A 6,000-nucleotide genomic window follows, 5' to 3' on the forward strand; every position below is an offset into this window, starting at 1 on the left:
TCCAAAAGAGTTAGCTCCAGAATATCCATGTTCTTAACTCTGATGATTGCCACCTGTGTGATTTTTAGGACAATCACTATGATATAAACTATCTTACCCTGTCTGGAAGAAGCCCATCTGGCTATTATCAGATATAATCAAATTCCCAGACTATCTTGTTTGAATACATCAACATCACTTAATCCCCTGGGCCTTAGTTTCCTTAATTGTAAAATAAGGAAGTTGAACAAGGTGACTTCTGAGATTTCTTTCGGTTCTACATCCAAGATCCTATGATTCTTTTAGCTGCTTCCTCCAAAAAGGCATCTATCTGTTTGCTGTGAGGATTTTTATTTATTTAATTTTTTAAATTTAATAATTACTTTATATTGACAGAATCCATGCCAGGGTAATTTTTTTTTTACAATATTATCCCTTGCACTCATTTCTGTTCCGATTTTTTCCCCCTCCCTCCCTCCACCCTCCTCCCCTAGATGGCAAGCAGTCCTTTATATGTTGGATATGTTGCAGTATATCCTAGATACAATATATGTTTGCAGAACCAAACAGTTCTCTTGTTGCATAGGGAGAATTGGATTCAGAAGGTATAAATAACCCGGGAAGAAAAACAAAAATGCAGATAGTTCACATTCGTTTCCCAGTGTTCTTTCTTTGGGTGTAGCTGCTTTTGTCCGTCATTTATCAATTGAAACTCAGTTAGGTCTCTTTGTCAAAGAAATCCACTTCCATCAAAATATGTCCTCATACAATATCGTTGTCGAAGTGTGTAATGATCTCCTGGTTCTGCTCATCTCACTTAGCATCAGTCCATGTAGGTCTCTCCAAGCCTCTCTGTATTCATCCTGCTGGTCATTTCTTACAGAACAATAATATTCCATAACATTCATATACCACAATTTACCCAGCCATTCTCCAATTGATGGGCATCCATTCATTTTCCAGTTTCTAGCCACTACAAACAGGGCTGCTACAAACATTTTGGCACATACAGGTCTCGTTCCCTTCTTTAGTATTTCTTTGGGATATAAGCCCAATAGAAACACTGCTGGATCAAAGGGTATGCACAATTTGATAATTTTTTGGGCATAATTCCAGATTGCTCTCCAGAATGGTTGGATTCGTTCACAACTCCACCAACAATGCATTAGTGTCCCAGTTTTCCCGCATCCCCTCCAACATTCATCATTATTTTTTCCAGTCATCTTAGCCAATCTGACAGGTGTGTAGTGGTATCTGCTGTGAGGATTTTTACTCCTTTTTCCTCAACTATCTCAGTGAAATAAGCTTCTTAGATGCTAAATGTGAAGAAATAACTCACTCTGTCCCCTAGTTATAGGAAGCAACCAAATGTTCCAATCTTTCTGGCAGGATATCTATCTGATTATACCAGGGATTCAGAATTTGAAGGAATCTTGGAGGTCAGTCCTTTGGTCCAGTGGAAAATGAGACTTAGAGAGACTGAGGGATTTGTTCAAGCCCTCAAAACTACGAAGTGTTCAGGGCATGATTTGAATATATCATCCTGACACCAAGTACAGTGACTGACAGAGCCATAATTTGAATCCAAAACACTTGACTCAGAATCCACAGCCTTTTCCTTTGTACTACACAAATAGGAACAAGCAGTTTCCAGATATCCTGAGGTCTGTTTTACTTCATAGGGCAGTTTCTGCCCTACCAATTTTAAGTCCAGACCCAGTTTCCCTAATTGTCCTTTTCAGTTACTCTGCCTCAGGTAATAACCCTTCCCTCTTAATGTTTGATAGGATAAAGGACTTATATCTTAGACATCATTAGAATATCAGGAACCTCTCTAGTGCCTCCCTCCATTATTTCATCCTAGGTGTCTCCCCCCATTAGATCATCCCCATCTCAGGTATCTCCCCTATTATGTCATTGTTCTTGTTACCCTATAAAAGAATCTTGTGTCTGACATTGACTGCTAGATTCTTGGAGATTGTAGTCTCATTCAACCCTGGGACCAAACCATGGATCCATTTGGTCCCAGCACAATCTCTCCCTTTCAAATAAAATATTTAAATTATTCTCTAATCTCTATCTTGCCTCAGTTTCTCCGGCATTACACAAGTCAATGTGCTTTTTCATGTGACATTTGATCCAGGTATACTTTTTAGTGCCTGTCCCTGCTACAAAAATTCCTAGGGATGGCTATAGAATTCCAGTCTTCTGATGACCAGATTTCATGCTCTTTCCATACCATATTGCCTTGGGTTACTTTTGATTATGCGTTTTATAAATTGTCAGGGCTTTGTGGGCTATCATTATTTTTAAAAATAAAACTCATTCCAATAACCTGGTAACAATTTACAGTAACAGGCAGATTGTCAAAGATATGATGGGATTCTTTCAGTGGCTTCTTCCAAAAAGGCATCTATCTGTTTGCTGTAAGGATTTTTATTCCACCTTTCTGGGAAACTATCTCAGTGAAATAAGCTTCTTAGAAGCCGAAAGAGAAGAAACAACTCGCCCAGAAGCAATTTAACCTAGCAAAACATTCAGAGTAAGTATGAGTTCATTTCCCCTTTCAGCAGGAAATGCATATTGGATAAACCACTTAAGGTCCCTCACCTCTTTAACTGTGAAAGAGAATTAGTCACATTACCCTAAACTGTTAGGAACAGCTTATATAGTGTTGCAGAAAAACATTTTGTCTTTGTTGTATTTTATTTATTTATTTGAATTATGAATTTAACTTGCCTTCATTAGATAAATAAATATAAAGAAGGGAACTTTATATTTCTGTAGTTCTGTTCTAGATGACCTAAGCAGAGACAAAGATTTCAAATATATCTGGAAGAGACCAACTTAAAAAAAAAAAAAAAAAAGAGGAAACAGATCTACAGGTGGCAAGCGACTTGGTTTTTGTCCTTCCTCAAAACTGGTCACAAAACTAAGAGGCAGCAGAGACAGGATTGAAATCTACTTTCTCTGATTCTGAGGTGTCAAACTAAAATGAAAATTATCTCTGTGTGTATTGATTTAGAAAACCACAAATTAACATTATCTATGTTATTTTGTATTTTTATTTATTTTATTAAGCACTTCCCAATTACATTTTAAAGCTGTTTTGAGTTCTCTCTGGTGGTTTGAGGGTCATTTGCATCTATGTGCAATGAATTTGATATCTCTGTTCTAAATCACTAGCAAGAGTAATATTCTCCATATCCCTGCTTCCTCACACCATCTTTACTTTGTAATTGTGAAAATTAGCTTCTTCTAAAAAATAATAGCTTTTTATTTTCAAAATATATGCAAAGATAGTTTTCAACATTCACCCCTGTAAAACCTTGGATTACAAATTTTTCTCCTTCCTTTCCACCCACCCCTTTCCTCTAGACAGCAGTAACACAATATATGTTAAACATGTGCAATTCTTCTATACATATTTCCATATTTATTATGCTGCACAAGAAAAACCAGAATAATGGGGCAGCTAGGTGGTGCAATGGGTACAGCACCAGTTCTGAAGTCAGGAGAACCTGAGTTCAAATCTGGCCTCAGACACTTAACACTTCCAGGCTGTGTGACCCTGTGAACAAATCACTTAACCCCAATTGCCTCAACAACAACAACAACAACAACAACAACAACAACAACAACAACAACAAAAGACAAAAGAAAGAAAGAAAGAAATGAAAAGAAAAACCAGAACTGTGAAGACTGAGTTAGCACCCTGCATGCCTTAGACTCAGCTGGAGTCAGGATAAGCAAAAGTATTTGGTCTTTATGGGTAGAAGTGAATTACATGGAGAAGGATCTCTGCAACCTTCCTTTTTCACCTCCACTGGCAAAGTGACTCTGGCTTGTCTTACTCCACCCCCTAATCCTTTCCACAATTCTCTGTATACACCAAAAGGCTGAACCAGCACAGAATAGTGGGAAGGGCCATTTTCCAAGCATATGCTAATAGAGTATTGTCCAATCAGTAATTAGCCTTAAGTGCTAGATTGTCCTACCTCAGTGCATCAACTCAAGAGTTTCAACCCTTTACACAGAACAAAAAGAGAAAAAAATGAGAAAGAAAGAGAAAAAAACAAGTAAACAACAACAAAAAAGGTGAAAATATTTTGTTGTGATCCACATTCAGTCCCTCTGGTCCGCTTTCTGAATGCAGATGACTCTCTCCATCACAATTCTGTTGGAATTGGTCTGAATCACTTTGTTTGTTGGAAAGAGCCAAATCCATCACAGTTGATCATCACATAATCTTGTTGTTGCTGTGTACAATGTTCTCTTGGTTCTATGCATTTCATTTAGCATCAGAAAGTTTCCCCAGATCTTTCTGAAATTATCCTGCTGATTGTTTCTTATAGAACAATAATATTCCATTACATTCATATACCATAACTTATTCAGCCATTCCCCAAAGGATGGTCATCCACTAATCATTTCCACATCCTTGACACTACAAAAAGGGCTGCTACAAACATTGAAAATTAGCTTCTAATCAATCAATTAATCCTTTTTTGTTGTTCTATCACATCCACTTCTTCATGGGGTCTTCTTAGTAAAGATACTAATGATTTGTTATTTCCTTCTCCAGATCATTTTATAGATGAGGAAACTGAGACAAAAGGGTAAAATGACTTGGCCAGATCATACATTTAGGAAATGTCTGAGGCTGGATTTGAATTCAGGAAGATGAATTTTCAGGCTCAGAACTCTGCCTACTCTGCTACCCACTTGCCCCATAATTAGTCTTTACTCATTTATTCAGAGATAATTTGTGTCAGCTATTATGCTAGTTTCTGGAGATAACAAAGACAAAAAAACTTTCCAGTCTTCTTAAAACTTCCTTCTAGAAGTGCACTCTTAGATTCAATGGTACTAGCCTCCTGGCCCACATATAAACCAGACACTCCATCTTTAGGTTCCTTGCATTTTCTTTGGCTGCTCCCATGCCTGGAATGCCCTACTTCCTCCACTTAATCTACTGTTCTCTTTAGCTTCTGTTAAGTCGTAATTAATATCACTTCTTTTACTGGCAGCCTTTCCTAATTCCTCTTAATGCCAGTGCTTTCCCTCTATTGCTTGTTTCCTATTTATCCTGTGTGTAGCTTGCTTTGTTTATATTACTTCAAAGGTTATATTCTCCATTAGAATGTAAGTTCCTTGAGGGCAAGAACTGTCTTTTGACTTTTTGGGTATCTCCAGTTTAGCACAGTGCCTGGCACATAATAGATGCTAAACAACTATTTAATGATTGATTGTAATAGCCCTGGGCTTCCAAGGAGTTTACATTCTATCAGGATAAATATTAAATACTCCATGATAAATACTAAACATTTTCTTTGCCAACAAAAATAATTAGGATAATTTTCTTTCTTTCCTTACCTTTCTTATTCTCACCCATTTCACTTCCTCATGCTGGCATTTGAGCTAGAGGATAACATAGAAAATTGACACTAACTTGATCTGAGGAACAAGTAGGTATAAATTGCTCTTAACATCTGTAATAATATGATATCACAAATTTGTTAAAGTAGGTAGTTAAATTTTATTTAATTAGGACTGGAATCAGCCCTCAAATGTCAAGTATAGCTTTTCAAAAGCACTTTTCTCCATGACTAATTCTTCCACAAAAACCCAGGACCTATCATGTTGCTATTCACAGAAGGTGTAGCATGTTTATATCTACAGGCTACCCAATGACTTTTTAAACTCAAGCTTTAAATTTTCTCATAGTCTCAATAAATATTGAATTGAGTCTAGATACTTAATAAACAGATATTTCTTAAGCAACTAATATGCATCTAGTACTGTGTGAGACATATGTAAAGATATTTTTCAACATTCATTTTTGTAAAACTTGTGTTCCAAAATTTTCTCCTTCCTTTCCTTATTTCCTTCCTCCCCAAGACAATAAGCAATTTGATGTAGGTTAAATATGTGCAATTCTTTTAAACATATTTCCATATTTCTCATGCTGTTGAAGAAAAATCAGATCTGAAGGGAAAAACAACTATGAGAAAGAAAAAA

This window comes from Antechinus flavipes, chromosome 2, assembly GCF_016432865.1.
Source record: "Antechinus flavipes isolate AdamAnt ecotype Samford, QLD, Australia chromosome 2, AdamAnt_v2, whole genome shotgun sequence".
NCBI classification, from domain to species: domain Eukaryota; kingdom Metazoa; phylum Chordata; class Mammalia; order Dasyuromorphia; family Dasyuridae; genus Antechinus; species Antechinus flavipes.